Genomic DNA, 15258 nt, shown 5'->3' on the forward strand with positions numbered 1-15258 from the left:
ATGAGAAATGACAACTTTGCCGAGTCCCAATACCTTAGAAGACGAGGCATCACCCCACTCGACATTGGTGGGCATAGATGGAATCTTGTGCACGTCCACCACCAAGTCCTTGCTTCCGGTCATATGATTTGTAGCTCCACTATCGAGCAACCATGATCCCCCACCGGAAGCAAACACCTACAAGAGATCAATGCTTGGTTTTAGGTACCCATTTTGTAATGGGTCCTTTGATGTTAGTAACAAGGGTCTTAGGAACCCAAATGGACCATTCAATATACTCATGAGGAGAACCAACAAATTTGGCATAAACATGCCCATCACTTGCACGGCATAACACATAAGAAGGATTAAAGTCGCCGGCTTTGTTGGATGGGGTGGTATTGCCCTTCTTGACACCGTCACCCTTCGCATTGTTCTTCTTCTCCTTGGAAGCACCCTCTCCCTCCTTCACAAAAGTTTGCTTGAGAGGAGGAGGTCGTTTGGTCTTGTCATTCTTCTTCTTGTTCTTGGGCTTGGGTGCGAACCCAATCCCCTCCTTGGCCACAACTTCCTTTTGGTTTCTCAAAAGGTCGTTGAGGTTCTTCTCACCTTGTATGCATGACACAAGGCCTTTCTCAAGTTGCTCCTTCAACTTAGCATTCTCCTCAACAAGATGCACATGCTCACAACAAGGGTTAGTAGCATTTGCATTATCAATTAACACCATATGAGGAAAGGTGGCTTTCTCCTTAGTTAGCTTTACTTGGAGTTGATCATGAGACTCCTTGAGGCTAGCATGAACGCCCTTCAAGACTTTGTGAGCCTTGTCGAGAATGTCAAACTCCTCTTTAAGTCTAGCAAGATCAACCCCAAGTTTTGCCTTCTCGGAGTTTAGCACACGAGACACAACAAGAGCATGATCAAGATCTTTCTTTAACTTAGCATGATCATCGTTGTATGACTCCTCAAGAGCCAAACGAAGACCACGCTCTTCGTCAAGAGCATTGGAAAGATCCGAAATCTCATCGGCATAGTCACGACTATGCCCCTCCATCTTAGAGATGGTATCTTCGTGAGCCTCGATCATGTCATTGGCTTCACCAAGTTGTTCCAAGAGAGCAACGAAGTGCTTCTTGGATTTACCCTTGAGTTTACCCATAAAGGTCTCAAACTCATTTTCCTCCACATTTGTCCCCTCATGTTCATCAATGCTATCCGTCGAAGAAGGATGATTAATGATGGTAGTTTTGATGTTGGAGGTTACCTTATTGGTGGCTTTAGCCATGAGGCACTTGGCGGTGATGTTCTCATTGGGTGAGTCGAAGAGAGACATCCGTGGAGTCTTCGCAATGGCAACGGAGGCCATGGCAACCGACTCACCATCTTCATCATCGTCATCATCCTCGTTGTACTCTTCTTGTACCACCAATGCCTTGGGAGGAGTCTTCTTGGTGAAGTTGCTCTTGTTGGGGAACGACTTGGCCTTGTCCTTTCTAATGAGCTTGCCACCATTGTCTTCCCTCTTCTCGTAAGGGCACTCCGCAACAAAGTGGCTCACATTGCCACAATTGAAGCAAGTCCTCACTCGTTGCTTGCCCTTTGCGCCACTTGAATTGCTCTTGTTGAAGTTTGGCCTTGTGTTCTTCTTGCTCCAAAATTGCCTTGAAGCAAGAGCCATGTGTTCATGATAGGCATACTTCGTATCTTCGAGGTTGCCCTCCTCTTCTTCCTCTTCATCCTCTTCCTCCATACTAACCTTGGCCTTTAGAGCAAGGTTGGGCTTCTTTACTCTTTGAGAGCGAAGAACCGCATTGTCGGCGGTCTTGTCCAAGATGCTCATAGCAACAAACTCATCCAACACTTCACTTGATGACAAGGTGTGGAAGTCCGGCCTTTGACGAATTACGGAGGACATGGCTTTGTGGTAGGGCATCATTGCCTTGAGGAATTTGCGCTTGATCCAATTGTCATCCGTGTCCTTACTTCCATGATCTCGGAGAGAGACCGCGAGTTTGGTTACTCTCCGAAAAAGCTCACGAGGTTCTTCATCTTCTTTCATTGCAAACTCGTCGGCTTCATCTTGCACCACTTCATAGTTGGAGCGTTGAATGCTTGCGCTTCCCCGATAGAGGGAAACAACTTGGAGCCAAGCATCTTTGGCCACGGTGTAAGGCCGGAGATGAGGAAGATCTTCGGGTGGGATTGCTTCTTGGATGATGAAGAGAGCATTCTCATTGAATTGATGATCCACAACTTCTCTAGGAGTGAAGTTACTTCGGTCATGCGGATAGAAACCTTCTTCAATGATTCTCCAAAGGTTAGTGTTCACATGATTTAAATGACGCTTAAAACGATAGACCCAAGAATCAAAATCTACATTCTTCTCAATCTTAGGAGCCGGGCCGGCATGATTTAAATGAGTGGAAGGGAGCGGTCCACCATAGACAGGTGGAGGTTCCACATGGGCAAAGATGCCGGTGCCCTTTTTACCACTAGAAGAAGGAGCTTTCTCGCTAGTAGCTTCCCCTTTGTCGGAGGTAGCATCCGTCACCTTGTTGGCGGGATCACCCACTTTCAACGGTGCGGTGGAAAGCTTAAGCCCTTCTAAGTATTTATTAAACATGCTTTCGACCTCGGTAGTCATGGAGGTTTTCAATGTGTCCAACGCCACATTTAATTCCTCACGAGAGACCGCGGTTCCCCCATCTCCCGTAGACGAGACCGGATTCACACCGGAGTGCTCCTCCACACCGTCTACGACGTCAACCATACTCTTCGGACGGTAAAGTCCTTAAAAAGAGACGAGGCTCTGATACCAATTGAAAGGATCGATATAGTTGACTAGAGGGGGGGGGTGAATAGGCAACTAACAATTTTTAGCTTTTCTTTACCAAATTAAACTTTGCATCAAAATAGGTTGTCTAGATATGCAACTAAGTGAGCAACCTATATGATGCAATGACAACAAGCACGCAAGCAAATAAGAGATATAACACGAGTAAACTTGCGAAAGTGAAGGGACGAGATAACCAAGAGTGGAGCCGGTGAAGACGAGGATGTGTTACCGAAGTTCCTTCCTTTTGAGGGGAAGTACGTCTCCGTTGGAGCGGTGTGGAGGCACAATGCTCCCCAAGAAGCCACTAGGGCCACCGTATTCTCCTCACGCCCTCACACAATGCGAGATGCCGTGATTCCACTATTGGTGCCCTTGAAGGCGGCGACCGGACCTTTACAAACAAGGTTGGGGCAATCTCCACAACTTAATTGGAGGCTTCCCACGACACCACAAAGCTTCACCACAATGGACTATGGCTCCGCGGTGACCTCAACCGTCTAGGGTGCTCAAACACCCAAGAGTAACAAGATCCGCTAGGGATAAGTGGGGGGAATCAAATTTCTCTTGGTGGAAGTGTAGATCGGGGCCTTCTCAACCAATCCCGAGCAAATCAACAAGTTTGATTGGCTAGGGAGAGAGATCGGGCGAAAATGGAGCTTGGAGCAACAATGGAGCTTTTGGGGGAAGAGGTGAGTCAACTTTGGGGAAGAAGACCTCCTTATATAGTGGGGGGAACAATCCAACCGTTACCCCCCACACCAGCCCCGCAGAGAGCGGTACTACCGCTTGGCCAGCAGTACTACCGCTCCCCCTTGCGGTACTGCCGCTGGGCCCAGAGTGGTACTACCGCGGTGGTCAGGGCGGTACTACCGCATACTAGCGGTACTACGGCCCCCACTGCCGCGGCTAGTACCGTAAAACCTGACACGAAAAAAGACCCCTCGAATCGAGGCGGTACTAGCACGACCGCAGCGGTACTACGGCTGGGGGCTACCAGCGGTACTACCGCTCTAGAGCGGTACTACCGCTTGTAGCACCCAAGCGGTACTACCGCTCCGTCCCGCGGTACTACCGCTGGGACCAGAGAGGGCACACTGAGAAGGGGAACGAGCCCATCATAGAAGCGGAAAGGCTCAGAGGGGGGGCAAAGGAAGTGTACGTGATGATTCCGCCCTAGCCTTTCCAAAGCGGACCCCCTCTTGATAGTACGGTGATCCCTATGAAACTAGTCCACCAAACTAATTCGAAAGGACTACACCGTCTTCGCTTCAAGCTCCGAGGGGAGGGAATCGTCTCGTGCCAAAAGGATGAATCTCTGAAAACACTCAATGCACACGATTAGTCCGCAAAAGCATTGTCATCAATCACCAAAACATCTTAGGGATAAATATGCCCTTACATTTGTGGATTTTGAAACAATTCAGATTTTTTTATAGAAGTTCATGAATTTTAGCAAATTCAGACATTTGAGAAAAGTACACGAACATGCAAAAAATATCTTTTGGATACTACTTGAATTTAGAGATGCTAGAAACACATGGAGTTACATCTGGGCCGAGAACATTTTCAGCCTTCAAGAGCTTATAAAGTCATGATTGGCACTAAAATTACACCTCCCCTTTTTAATTGGACTTGGAGTAGCTCATGTCACCCAAAGCATAAAGTTTTCTTTTGGATGCTACTTCATGATAGGGTGAATTCCAGGAACCTACTCGGGAGGAAGCACTTTTATTTTGATTCTCACCATTGTGCCACAACTGACTGGCAGATTGACGAAACACTACACCTCCTATTCTGGAGTTCCCCCTTTGTATAGAGATGTTGGGAATTGTTTGCCCTACTAGGAGGACCAACCTTTCAGTCCTTGAAGCTTTTCCAAGATTTGAAAACCAAACTGGTTGTTCCGTTTTACATGGAAATAATAATTTTTGCGGCCTGGGCAATCTGGATAACAAGGAATAATAACATGTTTAAGCAGATTGCACCAACTTTCCGGAGATGGAGGGAGACTTACTTTCTGGAACTGAACCTTCTTCGGCATAGGATCAAGAGGAGATATGCTAATGGTTTCATCACTTGGCCGGATAGTCAGCTATAATTTTCTTTTCTTTAGTTTTCTAGTCTGTTTCTTTTATTTTTTGTTCTTTTCCTTTTTTTGTATTCTCTCCCTTTTTCTTTCGCTTACCTCAAGCCAACCCCTAGTTTTTATGCTTTAATTAGAACTACTGATGGCCTTTCCTTTCTTTATTTATAAAAGTTGCAGTGGGGCTTTGGTCCCTATTGTTTAAAGTAAAAAAACATGCAAAAAGTTTGTAAGCTCGTAAAAGTTTATAGAAATTCAAAAAAATTGTGAATTCAAAAGAAAAATGGCGGATACAAACAGAGTTCACGAATTCAGAAAAAGTTATTGAATTCAATAAAGGGTTGTGAATTCAAAAAAATTGACATGTTTCAAAAATGTTCATCAGTTTGAATAAAAGTTTACAAAATTTGGAATCAGTTCAGGCTTAGAAAAAGTTCATAAACTTATAAAATATTCACAATTTTGAAATTTTTGAAAATATAGAATAAAATCAGAAGATTTAAAAATGTTGACACATTTCAAAAAGTTCACGAATTTGAGAAGAGTTTATCAAACAAAAAAATCATGGATTTTCTTTAAAAAATGACAAGAATGAAAAAAAAGAGGAAAAACAAAAGAAGAAGAAGAAGAGGATACAAGGGAAAACGAAAATAAAAAGGAAAAAGCCCGAAAAGAATACAAAAAACGGATCAAAACTGGACTAGGAAGTATGTAGAAGCTTCTGAAAACGTAATACACGTGTGGCACGCATGATATATTTTATTTTTTGATAAACGCCTGTAATTTCATTCATACTCATAACAATTACAGATACATTGATTTGGATCTAAGATCCAAGAAAATAAAACTCCTATGACTAAGAATTACAACGAAAACTCTTGAAAACACCTTCTTCACGGTATCAATCTCTGCTCGAAGAAATACTCCAAAGACTTGGGTAAAGAGGCTGCAATTGGACTGGAGCAAAGATGTTGTCACTCTTTCACCTGCACGAACATTACCAATAATGTTTTTGAAAGTGCCTTGAGTTGCCCATCCAAAAAGATGGGAAGCCTTAATCAATGAAATTACTTGGGCTGGGGATGATCCCCTAGATGTGCACGACGTCGAATCACTATGTCTTCATCATGATGTCGATGAAAGATTTCACCTCCACAAAAAATCAGACCAGCAAAAAAAAAGCTTGACACAACTTAAACTCATCAGATTCGAATAATCGGATCCGCGAGGACAAAAAACTCTCTAACCTCATGGCACCGGCAGAAGAATGAGAGGAAATTTATTCTCACAAAACTATGATGATCACTAGACGTTGACGAAGAACATAGAGATCTTGAAGATCTATGGCCCCCACCTCTGAGCGCCAAGATGGCAGCCAGAGGCGAGGTGACCTCAGTTTTTCAGATTGCGGCGGCGACGGCGGCAGGAGAAAACCCTGGTATAGGAGCAGGTCGGTGTCGACCATGCATGATACATATGCAACGCGAACAGGAAGAAAAAAATGATTAAACGCCCATGTAGTTTTTTTTCTATGTTCAGATCCGCAGAGAATGCATGAGCTGGTTGATTCGAACCAGCGACCTCCCTCATCGATACACGCTGGTGTCACCACCGCGCCATCCAGTGGGATCTATCAACTGACAACCTTTTGTTTATTTTATTGTTCTTTCTTTTTTCCTTTCCCCTTTTTTGTTCACTATTTTTTTCTACCTCATTCAACGAATTGTTTGGAAATATAAGAACTTTTTCAAATAGCATGAACTTTTTAAAACTTGATAAACTTTTTTTGAAAATCGGTGAACTTTTTTCCATATTCGATGAACTTTTTCTCAACTCATGATCTTTTTGTTATTATTTTTGTGCTTTTTCCCAATTCATGAATTGTTTTTGAATTTGTGATGTTTTCCCACATCTAACTTTTCTAAGTCAAATGATCAAACAACGACAGGGAGACCCGACGATGAGCGAAGGAATCGGACCGGAGCGAGCAAGCGTGTTGGGCTGGCCCAACAGCGTGGCTCCGTGGGCGCCAGCAGCGGTAAAGTGGCCCCGAAAGTTCGGCCTTTAACGAGCACAAGCGTGGGTTCCGCAAAGAGTGGGTCAGCCCATTTGTCGCGTGTTGCAATGCGGCAATGCACATCACAGAAAAAAAGAAAGAAACAGTAGGCTATGTACGATAAACACGATTACGATAGCCATAGGCATAGGCGTGGTCATCAAATTCAGCCCCTCGAATACCCACAACGCATCTAGTCACGTCCGCGTAGATCGTGTCCATACATCTCATATCCGATACCCTATAACAATACTAAACCATGCAATGTGAATAAAACTACGTAGATCGTGAAACTGACATTGAATTGAACATAGAAATGCACATTCGATTTACGAAAAGATCATCTACAGATCTAGAAAAGATCGCCAAAGTTCACATAATGCATATAACGACGGACAAGTTTAAACTATATTACTAAAAACTTGAAATTAAAGGTGGAGACAGTGGATCTTCTCCGGTCGACGGCGCAGCTGTAGGCATCCACGGCTGGTGGTGGATCGTCCGAGTCGTCGAAGAAGGCGTCGTGGTCGTGGCTGCCGCCGAACGAGGAGTCTGAGAGGACGATGAGCCCTTTGAGTCGCCGGACGGCCCGTCCTGCTACCGCTTGAGCTTTGCCACTCGAGCCGCTGACTCTGCCGCCTCGTGCTCCGACTGCTCAATGGCTAGCTATCGAGTGTCCGTCTCCGCCGTAGCAAGCGACCAACGGTGGACCCAAGCGAGGAGTCGCTCGTCCTCGTCGGGCTCCGCTGGCAGCCCGCGGCGGCGACACACGAATTGCTCCGCCACGTCCCACTCCCTAGCCCGCTGCCTGCTACGGGTGGTGCACGCATCCGTGCCGGTGGGGCGGGCACTAGCACCTACCGCTGCCCTTGCGGAGCAACGGTCGGCGGGGCGGGCACTAGCACCCACCGCTGCCCTTGCGGAGCAACGGTCGGCGGGGGCAGGGGACGATGTGGGATGGCGCAGAGTGCGCAACCCTCACAGAGTTGCGCGCGGGCCGGGAGGGGCCACCTCCGGCGTCCGCGCTGCGCCGAAGGGGCAGATGCGAGGTGGTAAATCCTGAACTCCCCCTGTCCACCTTGGACCTCGAAAGGGCAATGCGGAGGGCTAGCTCCTCGTCCACATCGAGGTCGGAGTCTGAGCGGCTGCCGGCGCTCGACATGGTCGCCGGAGTTGTCGGAGTTGATCGGAATCAGAGTAGGAGGAGAAAAAGAGACGGAGTGAGAGCAGAGTGAACCGAGCCAGGGTTTTCAAATTTAGGGTTTTTGTGGGGACGGAGTGGGGGCAAGGATGGGCTGGGTTGACGTGGCGGACGCGCCTGGCTGCTCCATATCTGCTCTACGTCCGTGCTGGATATGAGGGGCGCCGGATAGCCCGGGCGTTTAAGGCCGGCTTGAGGCGTCCGAGTTGATCCTTTTTTTAACCGGTTAGTGACCGAGTCGTCTTTCCCGGCGTTTGAGATGGGTTTGGGGTGCCCGGCTGTAGATGCTCTTATGCAACAGTAAGAGTTGTTAGTTGTATTACTCATTCTTGTATTTTTTTCACTTTTATTTTCTACACATGAAACTTCCATCAATTCCCAGTTATATTTACAAACTGTTTTTCGTCTCTCTATGTTTTTTCTTTATATAACTTGAAGTGTAATTTTCAGTTCAGAATTTTTTTTAAAAAAAATCTAAAAATATCACTATGTATTCTAAAAATGTTCGTCATTTGTTAAATAAATGTTCAACGAATATTTGCAAAAATATTCGATGTGTATTTGAGAAATGGACTTCATGTACCAAAAAGGGTTAGTTGTGTATAATACAAAAATTAAAATATATTTTATAAAAATGTTCATCGAACATTTTAAAAGGTTCAAGATTATTGAAAAATGTTTGAAATTATTCATAAATCCTTGTCTTGTATTTAAAAAAATTAATCTTTCATTTTTATAGAATCAATTTATATTTTAGAAAGTCTCATCATGTTTTACGAAAAAATAAACACTAATAAATAACACATCATGTATTAAATATAACTATTTGACATCTGCTGCAAAATATTATAATATAATGATAAATCTACTATAGTACTACTATGACAATTTTGTTCCCATGTATGAAAAGTTAGTTAGTCATGTATTTAGAATATATAATCATTGAGTAAATGTGCACTGATATTTTTGAATACCCTATTAATATTTTAAAAAATAGACTATAGACATTTTTTTCATATACGATTAGCATTGTCTAAAACACGAACATTTCCTGAAATTATGTTAAATACTTTAAAACATGCCAAACAATTTTTGAAATATATGATGAACGTTTGATAACAATACGATGAATATATTTTTTATGTGATAAACATCCTCCAAATACATGATGAATATTACAATGGACCTATAGTTAATACACCATGAATAATTTTTAAAAGCTTGATGAGCAAAAAAAATTGAAAATGACGAAGGAAATATAATAAAAATAAAAATAAATAAAAAGAATAAAGAATAAATAACAGAAACGTAAGAAAAGGAAAAATTAAAAAAGGAGATCAGCGCACGACACAAACCTGCTTGTTTACCAATAACGGAATCGCTAGTCATCCGTGGGCCATGAGCAATTATTTGAAGGCCAGGGCTATACCTTGGCATGCCTATGTATGTAAGGAGAGTAACTAGTTAACGAGCCCTCCTTAGGGAGCCTCGTAACGACAGCGCCACTTGACGCGTTCTTAGCCACCCGCCACGTGTCGCACTCTCAGCCGCCCGCCACATGTCGCGCTTTGGGCGCTGCCTCTAGGTTTTTTGCACATGTTTTCTGTTTTTAAACGGGTTTTTTCTGAGTTTTTTCGACGTTCCAGTTTTTCACCGGTCTTCCTTAGATTTTTAAAACAATTTTGAAAAAAAAATTGCGCGAAAAAAGCGTATTTTTTTTCTTTCACGAGAGTCACAGTTTTGCTTCTGCGAAAGGCACGATTGTGCTTTCGCGAGAGTCACGGCCGTGTCTTTTGGAAACGAAAAAAAAACACGTTTTCTGTATTTTTTTTCCTTTCCCGAGTCACGGCCGTGCCTTTCGGAAACGGAAAAAAACGTGTTTTACGTTTTTCTTCTTCCGCGAGAGGCACGGTTGTGCTTTCACAAGAGTCACGGCCGTGCCTTTCGAAAACGAAAAAAAAAACACATTTTTTCCCGTTCCGTGAGAGGTACGGTTTTGCTTCTGCGAGAGGCACGATTGTGCTTTCGTGAGAGTCACGGTCTTGCCTCTCGGGAAGGGAAAAAACCCGTGCTCCCAGTTCGGTCACATTCCATGTACGTAGACGTATCCGTGGCCTATGTGGCATGCCAGCGTGGCCAGGGCCCGTTGTAAGCCCGCGACGCATGGTAGATATGCAGACTTTTTTCTTTATTTACATATTGTGCCCCTATTTTTTTGAACTTATTAAGCCCCTAAAATAAAAAGATTTTTTATTTACGTATAAAGCCCCTAAAATAAAATGGAAAAACAAGGGATGGTTCGTTTACGAACTAGGAACGTGCCCCTCGGGTTAACAACCACCAAACCGATGATCATTCATGTCTAGGTAGCATAAATAATTTCTATATCATATAAACACGGCTGAAAAATCAATTTTACAAGAAATGTTACCCCAAAAAAGGGAGCACCGTGGCTCGACTATGTGACCTCGTGGTCAACGTTAACTAAGATTACCACCAGGCTTCGACAACCCAGCATGTCCAAATGGGATAAATATTTTTCATGTTCTTATTCCTTCTTGTTCTATGTAAGAAAAAAAATTTATATTCTTGTGTTTGTGATATTTAATAAATGTTTATGTGTTACAAAAAAAATGTGTGTGACATTGAAAAAAATGTTTAAACATTGTAAACCACATTTGTGTAATTAAAAATGATATGTTGCATTTTAAAAATGTCCATGCATTTAAAAAAACAGGTCATGACATTTTTTAAATGCCTATACAATGTATAAAATTGTTCGTGTAGCTTAAAAATGTTTTGTACCATCAGAAAATGTTAAAAACATATTTGAAAAATGTTTCAAAACTTGTATTTGAAAAAATGTTAATCATATGTTTAAAAAGTATTAAGCATATTTTTTTAAATACTCCAAACATAGATGTATACTGAAGTATTTAGATATATTTGTATCAAAACATAGATGTATACTGGAGTATTTCAAACATCAAAACATATGTGTATCATATGGAGTATATGTTTCAACACACATACATTTCGAAACTTGTATTTGAAAAAATGTTAATCTGGACGTGTTGTGTTGATTAACATTTTTTCGAATACAAGTTTTTGAAACTTTTCAAAATGTCACGTACCTTTTTCTGTAACAGATAAATATTTTTTGAATGTCACAAACACAAGAATATAAATTGTTTTCTTACATCTGGACGTGTTGGGTTGTCGGTGGTAATCTTAGTTAACCTTGACCACAAGGTCACATGGTCGAGCCACGGTGCTCATTTTTTCTAGAGGTAAATACGCTAGTGGTGCTTTAACTTGTCATGGATGTTCACTTTAATATCTGAACTTGAAAAATACACCGAACTGGTTCTAAAACTTGACACGAACATGCAAATACGGTGCTAATCTCATCTGTAGATGTAAAGTGCGTCCACGTGGCCCGTATATGGATGATGTGGCACTGACATGGCGTAGGCCCCAATTGTAGCTAGGAAACAGAATTATTACTTGACTCTATAACTAGTGGACCCGCCTGTCAGTACATTAGAAAAATTAATATGAAGAATGAAAAAATGCGACAGGAATCGAACAAGCAACCTGATGTGTGCCCGCTAGTTGCGATACCCACTATTACCAAACATGTACTGGTTATAAAAATGGCAACTCCATTTATATGTATTTTATATAAAAGTCTTGTGCCCATAAATTAGCTGTAGCCAGTGGTCCATTTTGCACACGTTATTTTTTTTAAAAAAAAGTGAAAAGCATATTAGTACTAATCATAATAATAAAATGCAGATTCAAATATGTGTGAGTAATAATTACCCCATGCTACACAAATATCCGTGTGCACAAAAAATAAATATATAGAGGAGTTTAATAAAACAACTTACTAAAAAATGTTCCTGTAAGTTTTAGAAATATTGACTTATTATTTAGAAAATTCATTTTTAAATATAATACATGATTGTTTAAAAATATTTGTAATATAAAAAATTTAAAATATGTGAATAATTATTCAAATGTTTGAATAATTGAAAGAATATTTACAAATGGTAATCTAAAAGAAATGAATTATTTATATTATTCAAACATTGTTATAATTCATATATATTATTCATGTCTGTACATTTTATATATTTGTATATCATTGTTAAATATAATCCATGACTGTGTATTTTCAATGTTTGTTTACGAACAGTTTGAAACACTCATATGTTATATTTAAAATAGTATTTTCCAAATAATTAGTTAATATTTGTAAAAGTAAAATTTTTTATCGCATGCCTCTATATATTTACTCTGTGTGCACACCGATATTTGCGTAACATGAGGTAAATATTGATAACACATGAATATTTGAATCTAACTTTTATTATTATGATTATTATTTACATACTTTTTACATTTAAAAAAAATGTTTCCAACATGGGCCGCTGGCTGCAGTCAATTTATGCACATAAGAGTTTTTTTGTTCAATACATAATACTTGAGGGACTCTCTTTGTCAACAAAACATGTTGGTTCTGGTGGCTAGCACAGGGATCCCCGAAGGTCTGGTAGCAGGTTCGATTTATGAAGTCCAAATTTTTATGTTAATTTTCGTCAGCCATATACCATCTACGGACAACATTGGCACCGTATTTGCACGTTCGTGCCAAGTTTTAGAACTAGTTCGGTGTATTTTTCAAGTTTAGGCACCAAAGTGAACATCCATGGCAAGTTCAAGCACCACTGGTATATTTAGCTCTTTTTACTATGTTACATTTCTTGTAAAATTTATTTTCAGTCAATGTTTATAATACAGAAATTAGTCGTACTATATAGACACGAATGATCAGTAGTCTGGTGGTTGTCCACGTGAGACTACTAGGGCACGTTGAAGTTTCAAAACCCCACATCGCTTGTTTTTTCATTTTATTTTTAGCGGCTTAATAGAAAAATAAAAAAGCCAAAGGCTTCTCTGCAGATCTACATGCTACAGCGGCTGACAGTGGGCCCTGGCCACGCTGGAATGCCACATAAGCCATGGATACGTCCGTGTACATGAAATGTGACCGTATATGAACACCCGTGCAAGTTTGATGACCAGAAACACGTATTTTACAAGTTTGTGCACCAAACTGACCATCGCGTGCAAGTTGTATGACTTCGGGTGTATTTACCTCATTCTGGATCAAGAGATACTAGATTCACAAAGCTCTCCAGATCATCATTTTTTTTGGTTTGATGGGTTAAAAGACTAGCCGAATTATGGATAATTCAAATTGTTCTCGTCATGAATAACCTTTGCCCTTATTTTTTTCGCATGCATCAAGTACACACTTTCCCCCGTTATTTTTGGATCACATTTTTTTTGTTTGATGGGTTAAAAAATGCCTTCAAATTGTTTGACTTTTATATTAGCGATTTATTTGAAAAATAGTCGTCCCCTAGTAAGAATTCCCTTAGCAATTGAACGATGCATCCTCGTTATGTTCTTCGATGTCATAGCATCACTGCCTCCCATGTCAACACCATGCCATTTTGAGTGTACTAATTGGTGTTTTCCAAAGATTAAAACACCAATGAACTCTCATAGCAAAAGAACTCATTACCAGATACTAGCGAGACACAAGATAAATCATGCTTACGGAATGATGTTTTTTACCTCTCTTTTTTTACGAAAGGTTGCAGTCCGTATGACTATCAGTACGCTTCAGTTCTTAAGCCAGCCACACTTCCTTGTGTTTTGATCGCTTCATTTTTTTTTCTTCATCCCAAGCATAGCTTGGGTCTTGTATGACTTTGCTATCTGCCAGCAGGATTGTATGTGTGTGTGTGTTCCTAGTGCATGTATCCCCTTAATGCTACATTATGAATCAGTAAAAAACCACCCTTTATCAGAAAAAAAGCCAGCCACACTTAATACCGAGTGTTTCTTAATCAGCGCAAATAAGATGCACTCTAGTATATTATGATGACATTTTGAAAAAAAAACATGTTGAAAGGAATACTGCCCTACCGGATGCTATCCAATTATATACTCCCTCCGTTACTAAATATAAGTCTTTGTAGAGATTCCCCTAGATGGACTATATACGGAGCAAAATGAATGAATCTAAACTTATAATGCATCTATATACATCCGTATGTAGTTCATAGTGGAATCTTTAAAAAGATTTATATTTAGAAACGGAGGGAGTACTTTTTATAAATCGATTACATGCATCAGCTAACTCATTGATTTTATTTTATTTTGTTTTTATGAAGCACCGTGTTATGTTGTTCAGAGATTTCCACCAAAACCGGTTTGTGTGCTTCGTATCATCACACTAGCTGTCCAAGAGCATCACGTCGCTACTAGCACCAGCATGCATGGCATCACCGGCGCGAACCCTTTCCTTGTTATCGCGCTCAGCAACTCAAGCATCTGCTTGGTTTCAAAAAAAAAAAAAACTCAAGCATCTGCTTTGACGCACGCCGGCCGCAGTCGTACGCGTGGGTCTATATCATGAAAGTACATGTGTGCCCGCACTGCTGCGCCGACTGTGTACGTGAGCTGCTGTCAGGACTGTAGCAGTCATCGACAATACCTGATAAGCTTCAGTACCGCTTCAGCGTGTCAATTCGAGCGATGGCTGTCGATCTACGATCCGACGGCAACAGAGCAACTTACCGCTTCATCAAGCCTCCTGCGGCGTCCTCCGTTGATCTTCAAGTGGACGGCCCAAGATAGTCTTTTACTTTTTCAAAAGTTACCGCGTTGTACTGTAATCAGTTTCCTGTTGCTGTCTTGCTTTTCCCTTCCAGCTGTATATTTAGACCCCGGAGGCCTCCTCCTTGGGGCATCCAGATTGTAATCGGGCTTGGCCCTTATCCGCGGCCGTGTTTCGGCTGGCCAAACCCTAGTTTGAGCCACTCTGCGTGAATGAAAATCCCCCAAAATTCACCCACAAATTCCTAGCACTAGTAGAAAAAGGGTCAAATGTGAGATACATTAGTCCCGGTTTGCATTTGAGCCGGCACTAATGTGTCCATTAGTGCCGGTTCAAACGGCTAGACGGGAGGAGATCTTTAGTACCGGTTCAGTGCGAACCTTTACTACCGGTTCATGCCACTGAA

The sequence above is a fragment of the Triticum aestivum genome, chromosome 4D (assembly GCF_018294505.1).
Source record: "Triticum aestivum cultivar Chinese Spring chromosome 4D, IWGSC CS RefSeq v2.1, whole genome shotgun sequence".
NCBI classification, from domain to species: Eukaryota; Viridiplantae; Streptophyta; class Magnoliopsida; order Poales; family Poaceae; genus Triticum; species Triticum aestivum.